General features: G+C 40.7%; 1 protein-coding gene across 5 annotated transcripts in view; it reads right to left on the bottom strand.

The window, feature by feature from the left end:
• The window catches only part of APBA2 (amyloid beta precursor protein binding family A member 2), an 89,065-nt gene extending 73,742 nt beyond the window's left edge, over positions 1 to 15,323 (bottom strand). For 2 of the 5 annotated variants that reach the window (XM_040076992.2, XM_040076995.1), the window contains exon 1: positions 15,197 to 15,323. The gene's annotated coding sequence lies outside the window, so the exon portion shown is untranslated. Of the gene's footprint in view, positions 1 to 11,183; positions 11,243 to 15,196 lie in introns of those variants that run through there. The other 3 variants (XM_040076993.2, XM_040076996.2, XR_009208278.1) reach the window with 3 other exon arrangements.
• Between the last annotated feature and the right edge of the window lie 4,260 nt (positions 15,324 to 19,583).

Genomic DNA, 19,583 nt, shown 5'->3' with positions numbered 1-19,583 from the left:
GTGTGTTGTGTAATGGGGAGATTTGCCAGTTCTGGAAGTGAAATGATTTTTTTCCCCAGTTGCTCTGCATTATCTGCTCAAGCTTCCCATTACACGCATGAGGACAGCAGATGGATCCAGAGGTTCTGCCTCTGGTCTTTCCTGTTTCAACATTCCTTACATGCTGCAGGCTTTATCTTGCAGGGTTTTTTAGCTTTCTAGAGCATGAAAATGACCTTTGCACGGGTGCAGAATTGATACACGACTGTTTGCCTCTTCCGTAGTCCTCTTTCTGCTTTATCTTTGAATATCAGAGAAGATAAAGTATTAATTTTTAAATGGTGGAAGAAAGTTCCATAAAATACTAATAATCTGGTGGTACTTGGTAGTACCAAAACATGCCTAAGATGCATTATATTACAAAATTACAATATAACAGGATATGCATTTTCTATTTAGTAGCTCTGAAAACGTAATAAAACTTCAATGGGGAAATTCTGTCCTCTGTTGGTTTTTCACAGTCCAAAGAAAACTGAACACAGGGTGAGCTCTTGGTAAGACTATAGTTGGGCCTGCAGGCCCCTGTAAAATGCTAGACTTCATTTTGAAAGCTAGTAACCCAGCTCAGAATTATTAAATCAAGGCATTTGGTCATTTGAACACAAACTACTTGAGTTTTGAGCCTATCAGCAATCCAGAATGGCTCTCATAGCACAAGAAACACAGCACAGGAAAATGCTTGCCAAGAACAGGATAGAAACCACTGAGAAAGAAACGGGGTTACTTTCAAATTTCTAGCATAATAATATTAATTATTATGAAGCTTTCTCTCATAGGGATTTTTTAAATTCCTCATTCTGAAGTCAATCACTGCACCGTATAAAAATAATTTCAAGCTTTAATTACAAAAGAATAGGCAACATATTGGAAAGTAGCATAGAGATTTTGCTAACTCGGGCATTTCGAGCAAGGCTCTCATTTTGATGTCACCTTCTGTTCTCACATTTTAATGTTTCAAGCATCCTGCTTTATGAGCAGGTTATCATTTACTGCACAGCAAATGTCCAAGAGCTCCTGTTCTCCCTGGACCCGGCAATTCTGTCCCTGGTACGACGGGACTGGAAACTGATACAATCTCAGATCTAGACTTCTACAGGGAACAAAGGATTTATTTATCAAACATAGTGTACGGAGATGCTCCTGCAGGAATGTGAATAGTTGGTCTGCATGGAGTGTAAGACTCTATATGAGCCACAGCAGACACATTTACAGGTATTTGTCTGAGGTATCATGAAACAAACTTGACTGAGACTCAGCCACATCTTTGTTTACCACCTTTGCAAAGACCTAGGATCTTAAAGGCATACAGAGCACAATTTTGACTTCTTTATTCCAGATGCAAGGTTTTTAGAAGGAAAAAGCATTGGATATGGGTTTTTGAGCTTCCGCTGTTGTCCTTTTGGAAAGTTAATCACCAAATTTATCAGTAAAGGACACAAGTAAACAGCATTCTTCATCAAACATGCATCAAACCAAGGGAGGGCTCCCAAGGTGACACCTCAACAACCTACTAGATTAGCATTACCTATTCTATTTAAATTTAAAAACAAAACCCTGGACCTACCATGTATCATGTTGGTTGAATAAACACTGTTAGTTCATCTGAGATAAAATTCATTAAATTAATAACTGCTGGATGTTTCAAACATCCAGCTATCTGAAAACCAAAGTCTGAAGATGAGGATTTATAAATTGCCAATGAAAGAACTAGTCCCCTGTGATATCCAGGCAAATGAACAGCATGTTGGTAGATGTTAAATCCTAAAGCATAAATAATCTCCTTAAATCTACATCTGTGAAACCCAACAGTGAACTTACAAAAATATCTGTCCTTTATGCCCAACAGAAAATAATTTAAGCAAACAAAAGATGAAAAACAGGGTAGCCAAAATGCTCTTCACTATTGGATTGTTGTATATAGAGGACCTGGGTGGAATTGACCTGATTTGGTTGAAAAAAAAAAAAAAATAGCCGACCATCATATAATTTGCAATGCAAATTATTTAATGCCATTAAAAAGAAGCAATCAGCTATGGATGGATCATCCACAGTCACCAGTATAATTTAAGTAATGATATCATTGTTTATTCTCAGTTGGGGTAGGTGGAGTTTTACATTTAGAATTTTGTAGTTCCTTTGAAGTCTGGTTCTCTGCAGCTTGGCTTTTTGGTTGTACAGACAGATCTTTGTTTTCCAAAAAAGTACCAAGCACTTACACAGATGTTTAAATCTTCCAGCTAAAGCATGCTCTGTATATTGAAAGACCAGGATCTTATAGTTCTGTCAGGAAAAGTTAATTAGAAAGGTGAATATTTAGATAAAGCTGATTTCCTGTTCTATTTAAGGATCTATTTCCAGATGTTACTGTAGTGTCACACTAGGAAAGATGTAAATTGGGTTGATCCAGACTGAGTTTTCTGAGATGTAAACTGTCTCTACTATTGCATTATCAATGCAAAGAATAACATTTGAAGAAAGTCTTCTCTTCACCAAGTCAGTGAAAAACACTTGACACAAAATTTCTTACTAAATTTGCCCATTTCTTGTAACAATCTGTACTTGGTTTGATGTGATTTATACAATCACATCTTTCTCCCAAATCAATTTCCATCATTCCATTATAAAGGAACCAAAGAGGTTATCTGCTTCATATTTATACCAGTATCCACAGATGTATGGCATTAAGGGTGGGGGGTTTCTGTTATTGAGCTGAAGAGCAAAAATGCCTTCATGTCCGTATTTTTGTTCACATAGATCCGGGACTGTAGCTCCATTTATATGCAAAGCAGCAAACCCTATGCTTGGTTACTCAGACACTCCAGCAATGACTGCCTATAATTTATAGACAGAGGATGACAAAGTGCCAGTTATGTAAAGAGCTTTGAGGAGATAAACAGACCAGTCTATGCAGATTTCTATCTGTGAAATTGCAGTACCAAAGACAGCGTTCTTTTATTTTGGAGAACTGAGCTAATTTTTTTCCTTCTTTTTCCCCTCAATATCTTCATTGCCTAAACAGAAGATTTCAAAGTTTCATATCTTTTCTGATGCTACATAAAGTACAAACAACATTCATCTTGGATGAAATAAAATATGCAATTAGCCCATAGTTAAAGGATTCTTTGAAAAACTGTGACTTTGGCTATCTCAAGTGTAGCCCATAGTTAAAGGATTCTTTGAAAAACTGTGACTTTGGCTATCTCAAGTGTCTACCCTCTAGTTTAAAAAAGTTTTTCAGTAAAGGTGCAAAAACCCTTTTCAAAAAATCTGCAGGAAAAACTCAAGTGTAATTCTTGATTTAACAGACTTTTCTGTGCTGTAGGTATTAACTGTGTTGTTTAAATTGCTCCACTTACAGCTAGGAAGTGAGGCATCATTAGCTGTCTAGACTCTGATGTATAGATCTTATCCCATTAGATCCTAATGGCTTGTAAAGGAGAAAAGAGGTGTGTGAATCTTGTCTAGTTGGAGATGTTGAAAGCTGAAAAACTGAGCTTCATCAGACAAAGCAGGGGAACAAAGCAATCCCTTTGTTTACCCCTTAAGTTTATTCCCTATCTTGAGTGGTTCTGGTGACAAAATCAATGAACTGAATATTTGTTAAAGTCTCTGACCAGCTTTGGAAAAAAGCATCTTGATTTTAGGTGATTTCTGTAACAACACAACAGAATCTGTAGGATTCAAGCCTGATGCTGGGAGATGATATACCATAAATTAATCACTTCTGAGCATAGTTTCCCTTACACATCAGCCTGCTGAAGGTCTTAGGAAACATTCATTTTCCTTTGGACCTTCATGTTGATAACTTGAATTTTCATCTCACTTTTGCCAAGTCATTATAGGGAAGGGCAACTCTTTTAAATGAGACAGTAGATCCTATTCTCTACAGGTGTCTGATAAAGCTGAAATATTGTCATTATGAAAATAAGAGTAAATAGAAATATTCCAGCAGAAATTATAGAAGAGATTGGCATGAGCCTTTGGCAGCTCATTTTATACTATTTGTATCTTTTTAGTCCCTTGAATAATCTTGGACTGTGTGCATGTCAGTCCTCTGTGCTCATTAACTTCATGAAAGCACAGCAGTTGATAGCTGGCTATCTCTTCTTAGTCTTCTCTGCCATCCTGTGCTCTGCCAGAGATGGGAACACTGAGAGTTCTAGTGGCCTGTCAAAATCCCAGCTATGTGGAAAGCTTGGCATGAATTTGGGGCTGATTTCTTTCCTTTTCTTCACACACAGGTACATAGACTTTCCCTATCAGTAACTGACAGACTAAGCAGGCAACAGCGCATCACGGAGCAGGGAGAACACTGAAAACTCACTGTTAGACAATATTCTAAAATATATTAATACAGCTTCAGCCATTCTCTAGGAGGAAGTGCACTCTGTGATTGAACAAGATGCACTGTCAGCAGGGTTAATTAGATCTAGAGTTGGCCTAAACAAGAGATTAGGTTTTGACTGCAGCTGGCTTAACTGCAGCATGTAAAATAATGACATTACACAGGAAAAAACTCTATGGAGCAGATCTGTTGGAGAAAAGGCACTAATCCTGCAGTGCAAGGTTGCTGTACCCCAAGGTTATAGCTGGGTCGCAGTATGGAAGACACCTACACACAAGAAGCCTCATGCTCCATACCTGACACATTGACTAGCAAAGGACTAGGGGAATATTTAAAATAATATTCTCTAATATCCTAATATCTTTAGAAATACATATATTAAAAAGCTAGCATGAAAACAAGAATTTCCCCAACATTTTATTTCATTTGTTGTAAGAGAAAGTTTTGCATAATGTAATTAAATAAACATGCATTTCCTAGGTTCTCAGTAAATGTACCTACGCACTTGGCTAAGACCTTCAAGAATTAGCATTTTTCATTTAAAGATGAAACAGTTGAAAATCACTGAGGCATCACATTGGTACATTGTGGGTCAGTCTATTTTGCAGTTATCCATGAATTTTCCAATTCAGAACTCTGCATCTCTCATCACTAAACATGCAGTAAGTGGTTACTGAGGCACGAATGTAAAGGCAGTATGAGTCTGGCTGATTTATTCAGTAATTTCATTGTTTGTTCATAAATAGACTGGTTTGTCTTCAACTGATGCCCAAGGCAATAGGCATATAAATTTTGATATCTAGTTTAAAGTAAGTAATGTCTAAGTTGCATAAATACATAGATATATGACAAAGTACTATGGCTGGCAGAATATGATCCTTGGAGACTACTAATTATAGAACAGTTGTGCTCATTGGGAAAGTCAAATGCAGACTAATTCTTCTAACACTTGGAACAATTTCTATTTTTTCTATCATTAGGTCAACTCTGTTTCACCTTTCTAAGCTTAATTATTATCAACAGCTGAATGAACTGAACAACCACCCATGTCAGTCTCCTGGTGGCAACCAGAAGTTGCTGTGTTGCAGCAACAGGCAGCCATAGTCCTGCTGGGGCTGTGGGACATTCCCAGGGACAGGAGCACTGCAGGCAAGGCTGCAGCTCGTAGCAAAACTGAAGTCCTGAAAGATTCTTGAGCTGCACTCAGTTCAAATCAAAGTCAACTTCCAGCCACTTAAAGATGTGTCACAGTCCCTTAATAACAGAAATTGCCCACACTGTAAAACAACAACAACCTAACACTGTGTTGTGCACCTCTCCTGGGCTTTCCCGATGGAGTGTCAGGCTTCCCTGCAGGATCCAAATTTGTACCATCCTATGTAGTCTATTGTTGCAAGGGTACAATCAACTTCTGTGCCTCCTGATATCAGCCCCTTTACCAGATGCAAACCCTGACCAGTCACATTATATATTCCTTTTCATTTAATTCTTCGTCTTGTATTTGCTATAGCAACAACTTTCAACTGGGGGCAAATAAATCCTAAATTATGTGTGTTGTGGAAAAGTCCATTAATCAAGATTTCATCATGTTAAGTATTCTGCAAACATTCCTGCCACAAAGAGCTTAAAAAAACCCTATAAGTCTACAGCTGAAAAATGAAAAAAGCAGACTTTGGGGAGTTTGTTTAAAAATCAAGCACACCCCCACTCCCACCCCCAGTGACACAGTGCTAGTAAAGAAAACAACAATGGAAATCATGTAATAACTGCAAAGCCATCCTTTTATAGTCTCCAGCACAGAGAACTTTTTATCCACATGCTATTCATATTTACATAGGCAAAATATTTAATATGTTAATCTACAAAGGTAATTATTTTTATCTCTATAGTTTAACCCAGGAAGAAGGTTAAATACAAAATTCAACTAAATAGCAGAACCAAATTAAGATTTTCCAGTTAGGTACATTTAAGTTATATTCTCCGATAATTACAGACACCTATAATTCAGGTTTTCAGTAAATGTTTTGTCGTGTCATTGATTAAATCCAGGGTTTTACAATCTTTTGCCACCATGACATAAGGCTATATTGGGCTGGTACCACGTTTTGACACTCTTCTTTTCCTCTGTCAGATTAATTTAAACAGAAGATACCAAACTGTGAAGTCTAAAGTCTATTTAGACAGGTCAGTCTTTTGAGCCAAGACAGTTGACTACTGTCTTCTAAATGCCTTCTACCAAGGGGTCCTAGGCACTAGGACTAGGCTCCACTACAACAGATTTTTATCTTTCTTTTTTCCAATTACCTCCATTTAATTCAGGATGCTACTATGGTGTTTGGTTAAGTTCCACACGTATGGTAAACTTCAAACTTTACTGTTTAGGAATTTCTGTTTGAATTTCCCCCATTTCTCGTCCTTACAATGCATGAAGGTCCTTCGGGATGATCCTGTGACAAGGAGCCTGGCCTGCAGCTCGGGCACAGGACCATCCCGCCCAGCCTCTGAGGAGGAGCAAGGACTGCCACAGGGTCAGCCTGAGGAGTTGACTGTCAATGTGTCAGCGTGACCAACGTGGCACAAGGTGTCAGCCTCACAGTCAGGGTCAACCTCAGCTGGCAGCCACAGTTAGTCACGAGTTTACCTGATGAGGACAGAGATAACGTCTTAAAGACAATATGGATTTCATCCTGTCAAGAAACAAGACTCATTGTGCCCAGGCACGGGGAGGGTGGGAAACTTAGAGCAGTAATAAATAGTTTTTGTGTCCTAACCTTCCAGTGGGGCTTACTAATACTGTAGCAGGTTACTACATTAATTACTACTTTAAATAGGAATATCATTGAATAGAGGAAAGTATGTAACACCACGGACTGTTCACTGATAAAACAGCTGGTTCAGAAACTCTGGATGACATTTGGCTTGTTTGTATTGTCGTGAGTGGTTATGACAATGTTAAGTACCATCAGAAAGAAAACGGGTAACTCGAGCTTAGTTAATTCAAAAGGTGCTGGTTAATATTTAGGAACTTGTTTCTACTACAGTTGCTGCAGCACTGCAAATCACAAGAACTCCAGAATTAAAGGTATCATATAGCCCACAAATGTTTAAAGTACACACTCATAGTTTCTTCATTCCTGGAGCCTGTCTGACTATAAGCTCAAAGCTGTGATTCTCACACACCAACAGCTGGAGCCTAAACTAAACCATGAAATATCATAAGAGTCCTGACACTAAAAAATGTTAACAAATCTAAGTTAAATCAATGTTGGCTCAAGAAAAAGGTATTTTACTGAACTGTGACCTAAAACTTTAAAAACAAATTTAGATATATGCACAGGAAGGAAAATAATATAGTTGCAAAGGTACAGTAGTGCTGTAATATATAATTCCCATCCATTTTCCCCCCAAATCATTATCTGTTAGTTGGTGGGTCAGTTATAATGCGTATAAATTGAAAAATACATGGAGGACAAATACCAAATTAAACATATGCTGAACAGATCATTTATTATCACTGCAGATAGGTATGGAATAGATGTGGAAAAACTTTAAGGTGGTCTCTTTCCAAGTACTGAAAACAGCCAGTATCACAACAGATATCTTTTACTTGGTGAAAACTGAGACTTCCACCTACCACTGAAAATATAAAGAAAACCCTCTAATTATTTTTTTTTTAAAACCCACACAAAAGCCAATCAACTAAACCAAAACCCAAGCAAACAAAAAAATTCCCACCAACTGACTTAAAGACACATTCCTGAAACTAAACATTTTCATGGCAACTCTTCAATCAATAAAGCAAGTAGTCATTAACCAGAAATGAAAAATTCTGCTACCAACAACCTTCATAATCCTGGAATCAGCAATACAATGCACATCACTATTTACTAGGAAGTGCTCCCTTCCAGTGCTCATTTTATGTCTCTAATGCATCACTGAACATGGAATTTCTAGTCACCAACAGAATTCCTTCCCTTGCATTCATCTAGTATGCAACAGCTCTTATCTCCTGGGCAATAACATGTCAAATACTTCTACATCATTAAAGCCACACTGATTGACTGGCTAAGAATATCACAGGGATAAGTTTCTTTTTAAAGCTGCCTTATCGCTAACCAAGAGTTGTCTTCCAGTAACACAAGATTTTGTGCCTAAAGGACATTTTATATATATCTGCACACACATATATAGGAATAATGTTCCTTTCTCCTCCACAATACATCAATAACAAGAAAATATCATACTCTGATTTCCCTTTATCGTGCTAAATTGGAGAGGACAAAAGATGGTAAGAGGCACTTAGGCAGGCAAGGTGCATATTTTTTTAAGTATGGAAAGTATAATCAATATTCCTCCTTTGATATAAACCTTTATCGCACACCCAAATGGAACTTTTACATATTTCATTGGTTCATGCATATCTTAGATTTATTGTGATGGTGGTGTTTATTTTTGGAAAGAAAATTAAAGCATGTAGGGGCCAAAAGACCATGAACAAATTGTTGATGAGGCTTATGTCTTGTCTGGTTATTTTATATTTCAACGTACTGCTAACAGTTCATTCTTTTTAAATACAAATCTAAGGGCAAATTTAAATATCAAGGCAAGCAATCTGGTAGCATGGCAACAACATGCTATGCTGCATAGTAAGAATTTGGAACCATGCAAGTCTGCTTCTTTCCTATACCGGATCATTTTATAAGAGCAGAAAGATTTCTGGTCTTTGTGTAACTGCCTTTATGATTATTCATCTACTAGTAGCCGTAGTGGTCTTCAAAACTCAAGATAGCACAGCAACCCTGTGAAACCATATACCAGTCAGAATGATCATCCTTACACATTAGAAGAAGGAGAAGGGGGGGAAAAAAAAAAAAAAAAATATACACACACACACACACACACACACACACACACACATATATACACACACACACACACACACATACATATATATATTATATACACACACACATATGTAGTAACAGTACTTAACACAAGATTTCATTCCCAGGAGAGATTTGGTATGGATTTGAGGAGAATAGCTCTGAAGCAATCTTGCTGCTGCATGAGAAACAAGCAATTCCATCTCCACACACTCCCCCTGATGTGTTGAAAAGGCATTTCTCAGCTTTCAGGGTATGAGTTTTGAGACCTGTTTTAAGATTTGACTAAACCAAAAGGGTGCAATTTCCCTTGCCCTGAAATATTTTTGTGGTAGCTCGTATCAGTGGTTCTTGAGAGTAACATTAATTTATTGATACGATTTCACTGGGATAAAAAAAAAAAAAAATCCTATGTCATTCTAGAAAAGAATCTGGTCTGTGCAACACTCACTCTCTTCAGTTCATCCAGTATCTCAGGCATACTTTACCATGCTGCTGGAGAAGGAAAAGGCAGAGTTAACTAACACTTCTGATCTGATCTTGAAGGGCACAGCAGGCAACAGAAAGTCCACCCAAGCACCTTTGTTTATGGGTAGTGGACGAAGGCAGTAAAGATGTGGATGGCATTGTGGGAATATTATTTTCTTTATCATTCTTCACATAAAGATCAGCTACTTCACTGAACCTGAACAGCGAATGCCAAACACAGCTACTCCTTCTTGGAGGTTCTTACAATAGTGCTTAGATCAGTGCTGTCCCTATGGAACTTGGGGAACTTGGTGCTTCTCACCACATGTTACAGAACATCCCTTGGCATTTGGACTCCAGTGCTCAAATCTAGGCCTGCATCCTCACCAGAACACTCATTACAGAACTATTATTTGGGTTGGGAGCTGTTTGTTGTGGTTTTGTACATTTAGGATAGAAAGAAGTAAATGTGCTTCCTATGACGACATTATGAATTCTTAGCTAAATCCAACCTCTGTACTCAGGTGAATGACTTCTAAATCTTTCTGTCTTACACTTATTCTTCATTATATTAATAAATACAATAAATCTTACACTAAATCTTCAAGGGTCAGATCCTGTGAACCCTTAACACAAAAGTAGAATACATACACAAGAAAAACTTGTAAGGTCAGGTCTCTCTTGGAGAATATTTCAGAAATAGAAAGGAATTCAATCCTCAAAAATGATCAAGATTACTGTATGATTGACTTGGGAAGAGGGAATTATGCAAAGGTTGTAGCTGAGAAGTGCAACTGTGAAGAGGATCTCTCAGAAAGTAAAAGGAATTACAGCAACATGGAAATAATTCAAATTGGTGATATGCTCACAAATATTCCTAATGTCAATGCACAAAACAAAGTTCAAAAACTCTATTCAATTAATAATGGAAATATTCAATCTGCCTTTTAAGTAATAAAGCAATACAAATTTCTATGTGGTTGAATCTTTATTATTAAGCCTAGGAGGGCTATTTTCTGAAGGAAACTTCATCTTAATAATTCAATACAGACAACTATCCCAAGATACTCCTCATGCAGCTTCCACTGGCAAACCTGGGTTGGTATCAGTGGATGTCTGCATTGCAGAAGTACTACTATTTGAAAATCCTTATCTACTCTGCAAACCTCACATTGGTTATAACAGACATATTTTGTATACCTTTTTGCCAACTTTCCTTTCCTCTTCATTTCCTTCTGTTTCAAAAGAAAATGGTCACTTCATGCATGAGTATACTTCAGAGCATGTACCTCCAGCAGTATTTCACATAACCTTGTTATCTGGGAACAATTACACTTTTACCTTGTCATCCCTACCTACAGGGCTTCTAGGTCTTCCTCTTTAGCTTAGGTGGAAGCACCTATTAATCCCAGTGTTTTCATACCAATCTTTGTTCAGCTCTAACTTACTCCTCTTGAAGTGCAAATCACCTTCCTCTGCTGCAGCATGTGAATGAAGACAGTAAGTACTGCAACAAAAAAGGAAAGGAATGTCATGTACTCAAGTGACAGTGCATTTACCTACCAGCATCAGAAACAAACAGCTCAAACAATTTTTTTTTTTACCAATTGTGCAAGGCCTTTCTTCCAAAATATAGTATTGTTAGCCAAGATGAGACCTAAGTTCAGACAAAACTGAGAATTCGAATGGAAGTCCTCTTTTCATGGATGCCATGACAGAGCTTAAGTGGTGCATGTTCAGCTCCTGCAGACAGCAAAAGTCTAAAGCACTACACACTTCACCAATCACATGGTGCTGTCTTGAGCTGATTTTCACGCAGTTCTCATGGGACCTCAGGGGAAAAAAAAAAAAATCATACATGTAATACTCTTACCAGTAGACTAAAAGCATTTGCAAGTACTTATAATGAGCATTTGACTCAAGACTGCAAGGTTTTTGAGTGTCTAAAAACCAGAGCATTCTGATTCTGCTTTCAGTTCTTCCTCTTAACTTGTGAAGCTCATGTGACTGCATCAGCGCTTTATTTTCTCTAGATGTAACAACTACCATTACATCTCTTGCACAAATGTTGCAAGGCTTTAATTGCCTTGTAGTAGTGCCAAAAGATAACTCCTAGTAAAAGCTCTTGCTTGCAAGTAGTATGCACTTCTTTTTGTTTATTTCAAGCAAGTATCTCTTCCTTGGGAGGTTAATAGCGTGATATTAGTTTGTATTAATGTAATGCACTGTTTCACAGGTAATAGAGGTTAATGTGTCATACGATACTGTATTCCATCTTTGCTGAGATGCATGGATTAGTCCTAGAATGGAAACTCTAAATCTTTCTTAAAAAACCTGACTTCTGGAAACATGTCTGCTTCTTGTATCATGTACAGGTAGGAGCTAACAGAATCATAACACTTCAGATTGTTAAGAATGTCAGAGACCTCTCGTCCAACATTCTGCTCAAACCAAGGTCATCAGTAAGCCCTGATCAGTTTGCTGAGGGAATTATCTAGTCTGGTCTTTAAAACCTTCAAGAACAGAGACCAAAGAACCTCTCTGGGCTACCTGCCTCCATGTATGATTATTGTCCTTGTGGGACAAAGCATCCAGTCTGAACCTTTGTTTCAACATACGCCTTCCATCTCTTGTTCTTTAGCACATGCCACTGTGTTGAGTCTGGCTTCAGCTCCCTGGGGAACTCTTCAGAAGGACTGGAAGGCCACTGTTAGGTCCCCCCATAGCCTTCCTTTCTGCAGGCTGAGCAAGCCCCACTCCCTCACCCTCTGCTCAGAGCTCGGCCTCCAGCCCCAACTACTTCAGTGGCCTTGCAGAACCCCGGTTCTTTAATAACTTCCTTGAACCGGGGAGAGCAAAACTGGACACAGGGTTATAAATGTGACTGCTGGGTGCTGAGCATTAGGGAATAATCCCTTCCCCTGAAGTCCTGGCCGCACTGTTGTGCACACTGACCAGGATGCTCCTGGCTATTTTTGTTGCCAGGGGATGTGGCTGGTTCATGTCCAGTTTGCTGTTCACCAGGACCTCTGGGCCTTTTTGGCAGGGCTGCTCCTCGGCCTCTACCACTGCAATGCTTAAAGCATGAAATTATTGCCTCGCTTACTTAAACACAGATTACAAGGGAAACAGATGTAAAAAGTCTGCAGAAACACCTAAATCCTCATGTGTTCAAAGGTTACAACCAAGATTTGTTTTAACAAAACCAGAATCCTCCATAAGTCTCTCTGTGAGCTGGTAGCTTGGAACAGGTCCCTTTCTCTAATTTCGCCACCCTCAGCACAGGAATATTAACTGAAAGATGTTTAAACTATGGCATTTTCAAAAATTATTTCTTAGCAAATATTCTTTTCAGAACAGCTGGAGAGGTGGTAAAATTATGCTTCTTGAAGTGGTTTCTCATGTTCACAGCCTTAAGCAAAGGTCACTTTTTAAAAACCTGGCTTGTTTAAATTCATGTCCAGTCCTCAGCCTGAACTGGAATTAATCAAGTAACTGCACAAAACATGCTTTTCAAGATTTCTCCTTAGAACTGTAATACTTTGACTAAAAGAGCCGAGCATCTATGGCCTTTGCAAGAACACTTTTCCTTTACTATCAGAGGATCAAGAGGGAGCAATAATGTAGCTGCTGATGCATTTTTAAAAATAGCTTCAGATATTTCCAAGTGCAGAAAAGGGCTAACTATCAGAGAATTTAGAAACTCTGACAATCAGGGTTTATAAGGACAATTCTGCAGCATGAATCCTATAAGCCCCAAGTGGACTAAGGACAGTGGCTTTGACTTTAGCAGTTCTGTTCTTGCAAAACAACATATGAAAGAGAAGCTCTTTCCTCTTGTCTGTCCCATATGGAGAAGAACCATGATAATACAATGATAAATTGCCATCTTATACTTTAACATAAACGTCAGTCTTCAGCTTCTCAAACACATAACCTGCACATACTGTATTTTATTTTAAGTGGCAATAAGGAATTAAACTAGAATTCCTCCCCTTTAAAACTATGTTATATTGGAAACACTCTAGCTTACACAGAACCACAAAAAACTATGACAGTAGTTGTTTCTCTTTTTCAGTTCTACTTATCAAGTAGTGAGGTATTCTTGGGTAACAGGCATAATAGATAAATACCTTTTCTGCAAACAGATTTCCCAGCCCCTCCTGGAAGATTATAGGGTGGCCTTGGCCAGGTAATGCAACTGAAAACACTACTTGCATTTTTCAAGCTGGTCACAGTAATTTCAGACTTTTCATAAACATCACTGCAATGCACATTATCTCTGTACTATGCGTGATCTCTTGTCTTTATTTAAATTTCTTTTCTTGTATGTTCTCACTAGCATGCAACAATCACCAAAACGACACTGAGGATGCAAAGCACATAAATCTGAAAGCACAGATTGCTAGTTGAGGCAAAATAAGGCAGTCTTTGACTTTCCAAGATGCAGCTCTAAATGCAGTATTCCCTTCCTTTCCTCCACCCCCATCCCTTTTGTTATGGCAATACAAGGCACCAGTCACACATATTCAAAAAACTGTTCAGTAACAGAGAAAAAGACCATGCTATAGTATCTCATGCTGTTTATCCCAACAGAAATCAGGTATTCTCAACTGAACACCCTTTTCCCTCCAGACAGCTCATGATGAAGGGAACGGGAAAAGAGCAGATCAAAGGCTCTGATCCCTTTGCTACAGTGGAGGCATGAAATCAGAACCAAATACAAACTCCGAGCGGTGCTGCATTACAGGAGGGCTCCTCTCGCTTTGCTTTTCATTCTCAGTAAGACAAACGGACTTAAGCCTCCCGCCCTCCCACAGAACGCTGGCATGATGCGGATGCTGCACGGCCGGTCCCCGCGTTATCCGGAGCCGCCGTCCCGGCACGGCGGGGCTGAGGCGGCCGGGCCGGGCTCGGAGCTCGCAGCGTCCCGGGGGAGCCGAGCGGAGCCGCAGCCCAGCCCCGGGGGAGCCGAGCGGAGCCGCAGCCCGGCCCAGGGGATCGCCGCCGGTTTCCCCTCGCCTGGCGGCGGGCGGCGGCGGCGCCTCCCCGGCACAGCGGGGACAAGCGGGCGTGCGGCAGCCCCCGGTACCGGAGCCCCGCGCCGCTCCGCCATGCCGCAGGGGCTCCCCTTCAGCCCGGCTCCCCGTCCGCTTGCGGGCAGCTCTGTTGCCAGGGGATGGGGATGGGGATAGCGATGAGGATGAAGATGACAATGGGATGAGGCGGGGGCAGCCGCTCGCGGGGAGAGCAGCCCTCAGCCCCGATTCGAGGGGAGCACCGTCCGTGCTGGCGCGGGGCGGGGGCGCGCCCGGGGGCTCCCCGCTCCCCTGAGGGGACCCGCGGGATGCTGCCGCCCCACCCCCGGCGGAGCCGCCGGTGCCCGCGACGACCCCGGCCGCCGGTCGGTAGGTCGGTCGGTCGGTCGGTCAGCCCCCCGCCCTGCGCCCCCGGTCCTTACCGCGGTGCAGCGGCGGGGCCGGTCCCTGGCAGCGGGGCAGCCACAGCCGCAGCCGCTCTTTTGTGTGGCTGCTGAGCGCCGCACACCGCGGCGGGCCCGCCCGGGAACCTGCCTGCGCCGGCGCCCGGGAACCTGCATGGCGCATAGCGCCCGCGCCGCCTCACGGCCCGGGCGGAGCGGGGGGCGGCCCCGGGCCCGCACAGCCCGGGGGGCTCGGCGGGACGCGCTGACCTGTCCGCTATCCACCTCCGAGCGGGAGGCCGGGCACTGTGCCAGCTCCGCGTGTGCCATGCTCGTCGGTGGTGTCCAGCGACAGGAAGAGGAGCAATGGTCATAAACTGAAACACAAGTTTTACCTCAGGATGAGGGAGAACTTCTCACTGAGGGTGGCACAGCACTGAAAGAGCTGCCCGAGGAGGGTGTGGCGTCTCCCTCCCTGAAGACATTTCCAAACCCACCTGGACGCGTTCCCGTGCCACCTGCTCCAGCTGACCCTGCCTCGCAGCCCGAACAGCTCTGTGACCCGGTGGTGGTGTCCAGACCCGGGCACTGAGGAGAGCAGGGCGCGGCCCCCGGGCCCAGCTCCCCTCCCGAGCCCCTGGAGCAGCAGCTGCCGACAGCGATGTTTGCTGGACGCCCGCATCCCGCTGTGATACCCGGCAAGGCCACTCTGTATCCCCGGGGACCTGCTTTGGCGCTGGGCCAGAGCTGAGGGTGTTTTCTGTAAGTCTCCACAACATCACAAAACGAATTACATTCCTGAATGCCAGGTAATGACCTCACCTTTCCCTGTTGCCTGAGGTGCTCCAGTGCAACAAAACCCCAAACAGCAAAAGCCTGAACATCGCAGCAGGGGACAGCACTGGACTCAGTCACGTTACATCATACAGCCAGATTTATGAGAACAACTCATGATTTTGTGCCCTTGTGCCAATAATACATAGATCCACCCCTAACGTTTAAAAATGTGGGATTTGATGTGCACTATTTAAAAGCTTACTGAAGAGGGTTTCACCAAGAACATTCTTTATGGTGAATGATAAACACAGTTGGTTCCTCAGGCCTTTTATTAGAAACCTCTAGATCTTTCTAGGGCAGCTAAGTGATAATGACTTTGTATATAAAGAAATACGTATCTTAGGGCAATTACGACAGGCTTTGCTCATAATTACGCAAATTTGAGATAGTAGCTAATCTTTCTCACTATAGCAAAAGTGAAAAGCTGTCCTAATGTAATTATACTGCATTGCAATCAGCTAGGTATCAGTGTTTACTGTAATAGCTGTGTGTTCAGTGTGGTGTGTGTTTATTTGCCCTGGGGTAGCTATACCCTAGGTCTTAGCATCAAGGCACATTCCATGTACATGCAAAGGCCCTTCATGGAAACATTGTTTTTGTTTTCAGTTTTTAGTTTAGTTGTTAAGATTTTTGTTAAAACTCTCCACTTGCTACCAAGAGGCTATTTTCTATCATGGTCTTCTATAATGATTTTTCCCATCTGTCCCTTTCTACATCCCAATTACTTGACTGATTTTGGTTTTGTTTTGAAGACACTAAAAACTCAAAACATTACCCAAACTGTAATGCACGCACGTTTTACATGGAACTGCAGTGTATCTGCAGATATAATCTGTAGATGGGTTGTTTAAACCCTTGGCAAATGACATTTTTATTCATATTATTAATTCTCAAAATTGTTAACTTGATGAAACAGCCTCATATACATAATTGAGTCTCACTTTATCAACATGCCAAAAGCAGTATTTCCAGCCCAATAGGGCAGGTGTTTTCTTTTTGAAGTTACTGTAGCTGCAATTATTGTACCACAACTGACCTCTCAAAGACTTCAGAAGTCCCAAAGGGAGTGGGATATATTTTTTTAACTTTTTATAATATAGGTTTCTAACAAACATTCTCCTTCCACATCATTGTGGAGACAGTAACTCAGACAGATGGTTATTATAGAAAATTACATACCAAAACAGAAGGTAAAAATAGGGTGCATGATACCAGTCCATGAATATACCTCTCTTACTCTTCAATTTCTGGAAATAATAATTTCTGTAAAAGCCAGCCATGGGTGCAGAGTTGGATATTACCCTCATTTAATGCAAATTGTGCATTATCACATATGCTTTCAGGGTACCTGCAGTTACAAATTACTTTAGATCTTGAAATCATGTTTTGAACCTGCCTTTATTACTGAAAAAAATGCAATGTTTAAAATAAGTAAAATTTGTCATTAAAGATCTCCTTCATAGAAGACTTTAGTACATATTTGCTATTTATGTGTTAGCAGTAACAGTTGAAAGGCCACTTTAGATTAGATCTAGAAAAGTCATTAAATGCTTCAAAACGTACCATTACTTTAGAATGTAGCAGAGAACTCTTCCTCATTTGTTAATCTACACTATGAACTCTGCAGTTAGCAATGCTTTTTTACAATATAAAAGACAGTGTAAATGAACATTAAAATTGGCAGTTGACATAATTTTGTAGATATGTAAGGATTATACAGGATATAAACATCCCTCCACAATAAGATAAATACTTATTCCATAATTTGTTCAAAGTGCTTTGAAAATGCTTATCAAAGGTGACAGATTTTGCATTCCTAAGTGGTTGAGGTCTTCCATTGTAAAATGTCAGCCCCAGTTTGATTAATTTACACATTGTTGTTAATTTATACGTTGTTTCCATTTTCATATTAATTAGTTGAACTTGATGATATTATTCTGTTTAACAGCCACATAATCTGGCCAACATGGCAACTGCTTCGGTAAAAGAACTGAGTATTGAAACAATTAATTCTCAGTTTTTCCTCTTAATTAAGGGTTCTTATGTCCAACAAACGTATGTCACATCATTACAGGAAGATTTCCTTATGAGAACAGAATCAAATGAAGTGCCAAGGATATCATTCAAAGCTCCTACTGGAAGTACCTCAACCAGAAAATGTAAACATTTCCATGTTTCCTGGTCTTTCTGTGAGACTTCAGCTTGATATGGTAATAATGAAAGCAACAGAATTCAGAATGAAATTTGGGTGCATTAATTTCAGAACAAGCATGACAGGAACAGAGTTTTTGCAGAACTGCAAAACTGTAAGGTTAGCTTCTAAAAATCATGCAGTTAGTTCTTTCCTCAGGTTTTTAAGTTTGATTCTAGGTTTGTCTCACCATAAGGAATGGGATTCATTCTGCAGCCTGGTCACCTTCTCCCACCTAGGAGTGACTAGAGGGTTGCAGAGAGGAATTAAAAAAGGATATTTTGCATCATTTAATTATGAGCTCTTTAGCTGCCTGAGTAATGCAGATGGAGTCCAGAAAAATGTGTCTTGTCTGCCTTAGGCAGCACAACATGGGAACATGCTTCAGCTCAGAGGGGAAAAAAGACACATGGAGAGACTGGAACAGGGAACACGCACTTGACAAATGGCACAAGCCTGAGAAAATTTACTGGCAAAATATTAACACTCCATCTTCTGAGAAGCTTGACATTATCAGAGAAGAAGGTTTTGCTGGTTTAAAAAAGCCACCAAACAGACAAAGAACAAAAAATAAGAAATACTGTCAAAGCCCAATTCCCTTCCAAGATAATCAGGCTCCAGTTATATGAACCACTGTTGTTCTTCCCAGAAGTTGTATAATGGTGTGACAGGGGTATATTGTTAAATGTCCCTCCACTGAAAGGAGCAAATCGCAGTTCTCTTGTTCCCCAGTTTCCATCCCTGAATTTCCACTGTTTTTCTTTATACTCCCCTCTTATTATCACGGTGGTGAAAAAGAGTAAGGCCCATGTACGTAAGCCCGGTCCCAACTCCTTGATATGTCAGAACAATGACTAATGAAGGCTGCCTGCCTTAAGGTGAAGGACTACACAGTTTATAGGGGCTGATTATGTTCCTTCTAAAGTCTGTGGGAGTTAAGCTTATGAACAGGAAACTTCTCTCAGTTGTAGCTGTCTTCAGATCCTGTAGCTGTCTAGCTCCCTTGATATTCTCTAAGCCTACTGCTCCGGAAGGGGAAATTCTCCTGTCCTGTAGTGCACACCCAGACAAATAAGCAGGTCTGATCCCATCAAATTGTAAGAGCTTGTAAGAATATGATCCAGTTTTGGGCACTGACTAATTTGGAGACCTAAACTCTCTTGCAGGGCTGGGGTTGTGTGTGTGTGTGTGTCTGTCTGTTGGTGTTTTGACTTCCACTTCAGGAGTATTCAGAAGAAAGGTACAAACTGTGAGTGAGATAGGAGCACGACTTAGATATGAGAAACAAAATACATCAGCTGACTTACAGCTGGGCAACCCCACGTCAGTCAATCAGGAAAATTGCTGGTTACCAGCTAAAGAGCATTACAAGCCTCTTTCTGCCAATAAGACAGGGAG

This window comes from Hirundo rustica, chromosome 13, assembly GCF_015227805.2.
Source record: "Hirundo rustica isolate bHirRus1 chromosome 13, bHirRus1.pri.v3, whole genome shotgun sequence".
Taxonomy (NCBI): Eukaryota; Metazoa; Chordata; class Aves; order Passeriformes; family Hirundinidae; genus Hirundo; species Hirundo rustica.
This window is presented reverse-complemented; position numbering and strand designations above follow the sequence as displayed.